This window comes from Homalodisca vitripennis, chromosome 1 (assembly GCF_021130785.1).
Source record: "Homalodisca vitripennis isolate AUS2020 chromosome 1, UT_GWSS_2.1, whole genome shotgun sequence".
In the NCBI taxonomy this organism is placed as follows: Eukaryota; Metazoa; Arthropoda; class Insecta; order Hemiptera; family Cicadellidae; genus Homalodisca; species Homalodisca vitripennis.
Genome location: NC_060207.1, coordinates 177,258,383 through 177,269,573, shown reverse-complemented (window position 1 = coordinate 177,269,573; position 11,191 = coordinate 177,258,383).

The window sequence follows — 11,191 nt, the reverse complement described above, 5'->3', positions numbered from 1 at the left end:
TTCATTTCAACGTTCAAAGGAAGAGAGTACAGTTGAAAAAACTGATTAATTTCAAACAGGGTTGAAGAGGTGATGAATTATTTTGTTGCAGCTTGGATTTTTCATAATGTTAATACTGTGGATATTAAAGCTGAGATATTTTACAGGCTTAGTGATTATTAAAATTTTAAGTGTTTTACTGTTGCATACGTTTCAGAAAGGAATTCTTTAAGTGCCGATAAATAATATCTTAATGTTACATCAAGTTTAAATGAAATTTTTATTCATTAGGAGAAAATGTCGTTATTAAAATATACTAAAAAACAAGGATAATCCTACAATAAATGTAATGAGACACGAAATCAGTACAGCCATGTTTAAAGTGGTTCACTCAACAAATGCAATATTGGCACATACCATGGCAATCACAGACTAATCCAAAGTAACACATCATCATTACAACTTTTATGAAATATGTATATTTATAATGTTTAGTTTTTAAGTTTTTTATCTGTTCAAAGAGCATATAACCTTTATTGTGATAATTTATGCCCAATTTATAAAAATATTAATATGAAAAACGTTAATACCCTTTTCTCAGCCGTTATGGCGATTCAAAATGAAAATGTTCATGTTGGCACGGCCGAAAGATAGGTACAGTAGATTGCACTTGTATAATTTGATTGACTGCCTACTAGAAATTCTTGTTTTCAATTAAGCTCACTAACGAATGTAATATTCAAGCCATGTCTAAGAAATATTACTAATACTTAGACCAGTACGTCTCTTAGTCAGATATAAAATCTGTATTGAATCGTATTACATATTCGTATACTGCTATTTTATTCTATAATTCTCAAAAAGGTTTAAAATACCCTCTCAAACCGGTGAGATAATAAAAAATGCTTATGTTTTTGCTGCAAATAATATAAAAATTAAATACATTTGTTTCTTTTACCATAAATTACTAAAAACTAAGAATGCGGTACGTAAGTGTATTATTGTACTACCGAATTGAACAATAATAATAATATAAATGCTGTATTTCACATATTATCAATTAAGCGGTATACAGAACTAATATTTTTTTTCTTCTAACTAAAGAGGTGGTGAAATAGTGAACTTTACGTTTCACAGTATCTTCTTACCGTGACAAAACACTCTGTATCTCCAAGGGTTTACAAGGGGTAGGCAATGTGTTGCTGTACAATGTGTAAAGGAATTTCACCGAGATATCAGCTTCTTTCATTGTTCTTACAGTATTTAACATCTCCTCACTGACAATTCTAGGGAAGAAACGGCTTGTGGTTTTGTTATATATTTCTCCCGATTCACATACGCGGCATCTCCAGAGGTTTACAGTCAGTGCTGTTAACACAGCGTGTGTACTTATTTTACCAAGAAATTAATTCTTCTTTTAATTTTTAATTATTTCTTATTGATTTCTATTGTACATTTCACTGCTTCCAAAATCGGTGTCAGGAGTTTCTCCTTGGGTTCTCCCGATCTGACAGGATCAATTTTGTCCGAAATGTTGAAAGTTCTAGACAATGTAATGGAATGAGCGATACTTTGTCACAACATTCTAACATTTGCCTTTTATATAAATGCTGCTAAATGTCGAGTTTTGACTACCGACGATAAGCCATGTGTCTCGAACATGTAAAAACATTGTTGGAATTTTTTTTCACGTGGGTTTTCACTTCAACATTTATCACAGTTAAGTTAATGTATTTATGTGGAGTAAGAGCTTTTACTGCATTAGTTACACAATAGATAACTCATCCAATGCTATAAATAGAGACATGGAAAAGTGAGCGCTCAGAATCCACTTTGTGGAGTGAGGAGCTCAGGCAGTTAATATTTAAATGGTAACAACCAAAATTACGTAGCGCAGCTTTGGTGTCGACCTCAGAACTGAATGAAATAATCCTCCAGACTTCAGCAAACATTATCTGTATGAATGATTTATCTCCTTTGTAACTAATAGAATCAAAGGTAAGAGATTATGTAATACCAGTAAACAAACTTTCTAAATCAATTATTTCATATAAACCATTCAACCCTTGGTGTAACTAACGCTTTAAACGGACATCTGTCAGTCCGTTTGTACAAACTTGAGAGTGTCCTGCAGATGTGAAAACTTGGTGCATAGGGCCCTGGTCCAATAAAGAACTCTTTTGATTTCGTTGTTAAAGATGAAAGGGTGTCAGTAGGCACGTAAAACCACTGCCAGTCAGCTTCTCATAACGTTGTGTGTATTTCATGGGTAAAACCTGAAGCTGTACACAGTCAATAATAAATATAAAAACGAAATTTTTGAGCTATTAATATGTAGTAATTCGGGAAAAAATTACAGTCAGTACGGTCTTGACTATGAACTATTTGATTATGAAGTCAAATAAATGTCTGTAGGGTCGTTCGATACCCAGGCATGTCGGTTTATTAACTAAGAAAAATAGGATCCACCTCAAAATAAATTTAAAAAAATGAATTTCATAGTTTTTGCAATAATTATTGGCCTAAATATGAAGCTAATACAGCTCTTAAATCTTTGTGTAGAAGTTAATATTTTTATACTTTAGCCATAAAATCAAGGTACCTCCACTCTCGATTTTGAGTCAACGTGGAACACTTTACATGGACTTGGACGTTTATTCCGCAGATTACTTACTTCCTCTCTCCGCTCCTTCGTATCTCCCTCTGCTACTGTTCTATTTTCTGTTTCTTAAGTATCTTTAGTTCTCCTACCAAAACCCACCAGAGCACCTTATACTCTCTGATCTCAGCGGATATGCAAGCATGCTTCCTGATTATATCGATATGGAAGCAAGTTTCTAACTCAACCATATACAGGAAGTTTCAGGAAATCCCTTCAGTATGTACTCAACGTGCACTCTTTTCTAAAAGAGGATTCCAAAAACGTCAATCCTTTACAAAATGGCTGTAGTTTATGTTCAACATCTATCTAATTCCAACAGCTGTCATCTGAGCTAGCCTAAACAGAAGGATGTGCTACCCCTTGCCCGCTTTGACTCGAGAGGCTAGTACAGAGCTGATCTCCCCCCTCTTTAACCAAAAAGAAATGACTGAGATTAATACCCAAATTCTTTCCTCATGGATCTCAACAGGAGGTGGCCTCTACCTTACCCATCCAGATATCCTGTCACTGCGGAAGTAGTGTAAGCTTCTTGTCCTAAGGGAGCGAAAAACAAAAACAAATAAAACCAAAAACAAGGCAATAAGTACCTTTACCATAACATGCATATTGGCCTAGGCTTGCTTTGTAATTTCCATGACACTCTCAACAGGTAATCCCCCCAATTTAGGCCTGTGAAGGTTATTGCATGAAATAGTATTTAAATAACCCGTATAACTAGTACATTTTTAAGTTTATTTACTAAGATTTAATCAATATTAAGACATTTTAAACACTATTCCAAGGTATAACATTCTATTCAATGGGATATTTCGTTTTAAAATATTCCAGTAATTTTAAGATCTTCATCCCAAATAAACCCTGCAGCGAGAGCAACAAGCTCGTATTGATTTTAAATTAGCAGTGATGCGGTCATAAATATTGTGCTGGACACGAAGAACACGAAAATATATTAATGAAGCAAATACAACATCGATGTTGTAGCTTAAGTGAAGTGTCTACAAGAGCCACCTACTATTTTCATTAGCCCCGCCACAAAGCCACACTGTTTATGTTAATCTTCACTTTGTTAGTCCAGATTGTTGCTCTGAGTAACACTGAAGGAATGGCTAATGAGGACTAATGCACGGCCCGCACCACGGCCGCTATCATCCACATTCCTCGCTACTAATTTTGGCTGCGGTCTCGTCGCACTGTAATTGTGTAGGGATTTCCAGAGACAACTGATGTATGTTTACAGTTTTATTTCAGGATTTGATTAAACATTTATATTCTTATTAGCGTATATCCGATTAGGCGTTTGAAATATAATAAAAGCATATTTAGTTTGTCTATCTGTTCGCAGGTTTGTCCTCTACAACAAAATATTTTGAAACTAGGTAACCACATGAAGGCTTGACAGGTTGTATTCAAGTAACCAAGGTTCTATTTGTTTTATGAAAATTGATATTGCATTTTTTGTGGTAAAACGGCAGGCCTAATCAAGCATTTAATAACAAAATGTTGAATATTTAACGTAGGGCTTCCCAAACCAAGTATATAAATTACTTAAGGGAGAACATCTTAAAAGAAACATAGTTAGTATGTTTCTTTTTTGAGAAGAGAATTAATAATTTAATACTCCCTTTAAGATTTTGCCTTCTTGGGCAATTTAAAATTTAGCAACTATAATCGGTACAGGCTTAAATCTTCGCCTTCATTCATAGCCTTAAATACACATGTTATAGATTTCAGGTACATTTAATAGGAATCTGCGTATTGCAATAGTTTTCATGACAGAATTTCCCACATTATTATAATCTGAAAATGTATATATATAAATGACGTACGTGAATAAGTAAAAATTAAATTTCTCTGTAATTAAATTCAGTTGGTGTGCAGTTTCACTTTTTTCAATTTTAATCTATTAAGGGTTTCAATAAATTTTTAGGGATCTTATTTATACCTTTGATGATGTAACAATTTCCAATGATTCTACTTATTTTTTGTGTAAATTTTTAGCGTGAATGGCTAAAGGTTTTTTTACGTCATATGGACAATGTCAGATCAATGGCCAATTACTCTTATGTGTAAAAGATTTGATATTTGGCCGACATACTGTTTTGCCACAGAAGTTACAATCAACTTGATAAATAAAGTTTTAGTATTACAGTTGATGTTTACTTTAATAGGTTATACTTGGTTGGTCGTACTACTTTCAATGTTATTTGTTGATACGATCTTACAGGTTCCAAAACGAGGTTTCTGGCAATGTTTACAACCAAACAGAAGTGAATATTTCTTACCTTTTTTATAAAATCAGTATAGACCAAAATCTGTTTAATATTGGTTGGCCTTTTAAATGCAACTCTTAGAGACTTAGAAGGTAAGTCTTTAGTTTCTTAAGAATTTTGAAGTAGGTTAAATGCTTGTGATTGAGTTGATTTTGTGAAGGCCAGAATAAAACATGGTTTTGAGGAAAATAATTATTGTTTTTGTTTGCGGGTTGATTCAAATTGTTCTTGAAAACTTTATCAGGATATCCTAATTTTCAAAAATCATAAATAAATTAATTTATGATTTTTGAAAATTGGGATATCCTGATGTACCTATGTACTAAATAAAACCGTTTTCATTGCTGCAAAGAATTTTCCCACGAATAGAAAGACTCCTCGGACTACCTTTTTCACATAAGTGGGGTGATAACTGTTGTAATTAAAATACTGCATAGTATTCGTGCCTTTTATATGTCTTTTATTTTTTTTACCAAATCAGACTCTATATAAACATCTACGCCCAAGAAAGTAAGAATATAAAGCGAAAACTTTCAAGTAAATTTGAGTGTTGTAAATGTGTTCAATGCATGTAGAAATTCTTGAACGAGTTCTTCACCGTCATTCCATAGAAAAACACATTATGTATAAACCATAACCACTAGTAATCTAACTAAAGTAAGATGGTTCTGTGAATTTAGAAATGTTTCTTACTTTCTTCTTGCAATAAATCCATGTAAAATTCTAGATAGAGTTTATTCTGAGATCTAAAACTTAGTTTTACATAGAGTGTTTTGTTAAAATAATATGTATAAGTTTTAGTAAGAAATCTGTAGAAAGTTTAGAGTCAGTGAGTCTGCCGTTATGGAAATGTTTAACAGCATTTATACCACCACCATGTCGTATGTGTGTGTATAGTGATGTGGCATTAACAGTAACTAGAATCATGTTTTTAGAAACCGGTTAGATTTTTGATAGTTTTGATACAAAATCATTGGACAAGTACGTTTATACTCGTCAGAACTATCTACTTAGGATTATGAAGAGAAAATCCATTCTCAGTAATTAAATAAAATTAGAAAGACGTAAACTTTCATATTCTTGCAAAGAGCAAAGCTCTGCATAATACACCAATTCAAAACGGCAAAAAAAGTTATAAATTAATCTGTTTAAAATCTAAATTTGTGGCTCTGAATGTTTAACCAGTTAAAATTTGTAATTTAGAGAAAATAACGACGTAAGTATATATATATATATATATATATATATATATATATATATATATATATATATATCGTATGGGGGACAAAGGCAGCTATCCATAAATAAATGGGACTATACACGACGTAAGTGTATTTAATAGTTGACAAATTCACTGTTAAAACGGAGGGTGTTGGATTATTTCTGATATTAACAATACATTGTTAGTATATATTAATGTTAGTGTTTAACGTAAAGTACGCGTTTTATTTAAGTTCTTTAGTCTGTAAAATAACTAAATAGACAGAAGGAAAAGAAAAAAAGAAAAGCAATTGTATGAAATTTTGACTTATAAAGATATTATGATTCATTTACATCTGCCTGTGGTGAAACTATCAAGGAGTGAAACCCTATCCGACAATTTTTTAACTTGAAACTTCTTTTATGATAAAGGGTTATGGGAAATGTATTTTTTTAAATATACTCTTAATAAATATTTAAACGCTTTCCGTTTTCTTTTAAAGTTTAAACTTTTTGAATATTCATTCAACAGAAATGCAAAATGTTAGAAATTGAGGTCTATATAACAGATAAAAAAGCATAAAGAACTATGCATTTGGATGGATATTAGTTGTTTCGTTAAAACGAGAAACCTTAAATACGATGAACATTATGGTTTATAAGTTTTGGGGTTTAACGTTGTTCTTATGGGGCCATCAGCACAGACGCCTCTTAATTGGTAATAACTCTATTGTAGCCAACCTGCATGAGGGGGGGAGGGAGAATGTGTAGTCCTGGCCAGTACTGGCCAGTAGTGTAATAATAAAAATATCAAAGCTTACATAAAACTTCAAGAGCAGCTTCGAGGCTGTTGATTTTAGGAGGGAAACAAGGCGGATCTCAGGAATTTTATCTTGGCACAAAAATGTTTTCTTTATCTGATACATTTCATACCGTTAATAAATATTGACAAATGGAAATATGAACATTGTGTATTGCCAAGAGCATTTTTAATCTCAAAACTCTGGTGGAGTCATATTGGCATCGAAGGCTTAGAAAATAATCTATACAAAAGTATGCCACCTTCTGTATCCATCATACATCATAAAAATTATTCATGTATTGAATATACATTGAAATATTTATTTATTTATTGTTCCGGAAAGTAAAACAATGAAATATTCATGAAGTATGTAAGAAAATAAAAAAATCATATTTTGTGGATTGCAGACAACACAATTCGTAACTGATATATTTTAAATATTTTAAAATGTGCCCATCAAAATAGTGTTAATAAGACACTAAGAAAACGACCATATTCACTACTGTATTCTTTAAAAATGGCCAACCTGTCCATTTGTATGCATTCCTTAAGCTAAGTTATCTTTGAGGATATTCTTATTTTAGGTGACTTCTATAGATTCCTTTGTCTAACGTTGAAAAAAAAAAACGGGTTCACATCAAATAATTATAGGAGGCTTTTAATTTCGTAATTTTTTGTATTCGGCTAAGGGAGGTGAGCTGGAGGAGTAAAAGGTCATTTCCGACCATCAGTTTTTAGTTTTTCATTGTAATTAAATTGATTTAGACAGTTGGGAAATTACAGATTTTTTCTGTTCGGATTCTACGGCTAATTATTCAGTATTATCTCTTTGTCTGTTGTTTAGAAAAGGGATTATAATTAAATTTGAAATTTTAGTGGATGAAAACTCAACTGAAAAAGCCGGTTTTGTCTTAGAGGTTCCTGAGCTTGGTAGGATTTAAATCATCCTTGTTTGAAAATTGGTGAATCCATCCGTCCATACTCTGTTCATACTCCATACTAACCTCATCATTATTTAGCATCCAACTGACATCCTCTTCACTGGTTCGGTCGAGGACAAGTAAATTCTTACTTTTGGGAAAAAGATCCTAGTTATATTTTAGCGGGTAAAATCCATGGACAGTTAGGACCAGCATGGTCTGAGGGAAAATTCACCTCGGTAAGTTTGCAAAAACGGATAATGTAACATGTAATTTGTTCTTTCCTCAAATGACGAATGGAGTAGGCAGTTTATTTAAGTTTTAGTAAAAGAAATATGGTGGAATCATAGTAACACAGCAGGCTTAGAAAATTATCTAGACAATCATATGTCATTTTCTGTATCCATCGTCCATTATATAAAACATTTGAAACATTTTTTTATAGATAATAGACGCAGAAATACAACTCATGAAGTCAGGAAATAAACGAATTCATAACTTGCGGATTACAGCCAACACAATTTGTGACTGACATAAAAAGTATAAAAACACTAGCATATATCCGCGGCTTTGCCTGTAATTTATATGCAACATTCCGTATATTTAATTTAATAGCTCCGACGAATTCAGTAAAACTTTAGCTATTTTAGACCAACTTAGAGGAACTCCAAAGTCGAAGTTCATACTTAAGATGTAATGCGATAGAGTCCTATGAAAGTATCTTAAACGGAATTAGTCATATACCATGTTCATGTTTAAGAGGGCTATTTTCCCCCGAGAAACAATATATATATAAACTGTTGCAATGAGGTTGGATTCATGTTCGTTATCTCATACTATTTCCTCCGTTCAGTCTAGTAATTATATCAGTATTTATATGCCTAAGCAATAATATATCTTATCAGTAAAAAATGGACACGATGTCCCTTCTACGATTGTCTGCCATTAAAATACATTTAGTGTTTCGTGTATTGCTTTGTGATTCCACTTGCTATAATCACAGACTTATCGCAATCGCTTGTTTCCTCGAATTTCAGTGGTGTTCTAAAAAGAAGGGTTTTTACTGTGTACTTATGTTTTCACTCTATAAATGTAAACAAATTAAAATGGTGGTTAAATTAATGAAACATGTGGTCTTGCTGTCATAATACAAAGTTTATAAAGAAATTTTAATTGCATTTTATAGACTTTTCAATTAATATTTCTCAACTTTAAAGGCCAAAATGAGATTTATAACTCCTTTTGAAACCAGTGGGGCGTAGCCCAGAAGAAATTTTGCATTAAGAGTATGGCCTATATTCAACCCAGAGACCCTAAGAATGTCCATGTAAAATTTCAGTACAATAGATTGAATAGTTTATGCTTGAAACTAAAACAAACAAAAAAGGCATTTTCGCATTTATTATATTACTAGCTTATACCCGCAGCTTCTAACGTAACGTTTAGCCTACAAAGTCAAAACACTTACGATCCCCTTTGATGTTTTTCAAAAGTAACTAGGCATACGAGCATGTACACTAATAAGTGTGGCCTATATTTATATCAGCAACTCTATAAATGTCCATGTGAAATTGCAGTATAATCGGTTGAATAGTTTACGCGCGAAATCAAAACAAACAAACAAAGGCACTTTTACATTAATAATTTATCAGGATTAGGATATACTCATCAAAATAGTGTGAACAAAAATACTAAAAAACAGTACTATTGACAGTTTTTTGTAGTAATATTCCTTCAAACTTGTCAATCCGTCCATTTGCATGCACGCCTTACGGTGAAGCCAAGTGAACCATTGGTCTGAAGAACAATTCACTTCAATCTCGGTAAATTTGTAAAGACTGAATGGGTAATGTGTAATTTATTCTCTCCTTACATTACGAATGGATTAGTCAGTATTATTTACTGAAGTGTTAGTGTTTCGTCAGCTAACAGATGATTCTTTAAATTAATATAGAAGAAACAGTATTCTCTCTCAAGAACCTACAAATAGAGTGGTTCACGTATCTTCCACTAATAAATTGAAAAGTATTTCAAGATTAAATGATTATACGTTCTTTCGGGAAAACTAAAACAGTTTACGATGTCTTCATCACTATCCATCTATGGACACATTAAATGAAGATAGCGTAGGCTTTTGGATGCTCTTCGGTCAATGAAAGTTTTTGTAATTTATATAAAACACATGTAAATCCAGTCGGTATAGGTAGGAATATAGAAAATACTGTAGATGCTATGAGATTTTTGCAGCGGACCTTTTATAATTTTTAGGATAGATTAAAATTATTATTTTTACATGCAAAAATGTTATGCCTCAAAGGGGAATTGATCCCGGGTCCCTGGGGAACTGAGACGTTTGCATCTAGCCTCTAAGGACGGCTGGGATATACTACTTCATACGAGTACTGTTACTATTGCAGTAGATGTATTTAGATTATTATGTTCTGATATTAAGATTTTTGTATCACTAATGCTTAATGAGTACCTTTTGTGCTTATAACATAACTATTGTGAACTATTCTTTGCGTTCAGCTAGCAGCAGAGATGTGGTAAATGGGTACTCGAAAGAAAACAGTACAGGTACTTTCAAGTAATTCTTACAAAGTATTTATCAATTAAAAAGTACTAATTATTATTATGAGAAGTCGGTTATAAAGTACAAATATTATAAGAAACGTACTGCAAGTATAACACATTTAAGGTTTACAAAATAAATAAGGTTTAAAACTAAATTGAAGGAAATTGTTTTATTTTTTAAAATAATAGTAATGAAATCACGAATAAAAAACAGGTCTATTGAGAGTAACATATAATAATAAAAACTAAAATCAAACATTTTAATTTAGTGTTCCAGAATACAATTAAATTGACGTTATTAGTAAGTTGCAGAGAGCGTTATTGTGTTTTATGGAGACTTAAAGATTAGCCTCTCAGTGACCACACTTCGGTTACACCTAACAAGGTACAAGTTACAAGTTTCAGTTACTCACAGTATCTGTAACTGTAACATTAAACGTGATGGAGACTCAGTAACTGTAACGGACACAGAATAACCATAATAGAGACTGAGACTTTAGTAACGGTTACTCTTGGACCAAATGAGTAACCGTTACAACAGCCCCGACACATCTCTAGCTGGGAGGAGACTTGTAGGGCTTGGCGTGGGCAGTAACTTCGTCGTCTGATTTCAACCCTCGTGGCAGTCTTGCTAATCTGTTTAGTTATTGAGTTACAATATAGAAAACATTATAAGCGGCAAATAGTTGCACCTTCTACGATTTCCATTAACGTTTTACATATTTTAATATAATACACCAACTTCGTAGACAGGATACAACTAATTCGTTAAAAGCCTTTTATG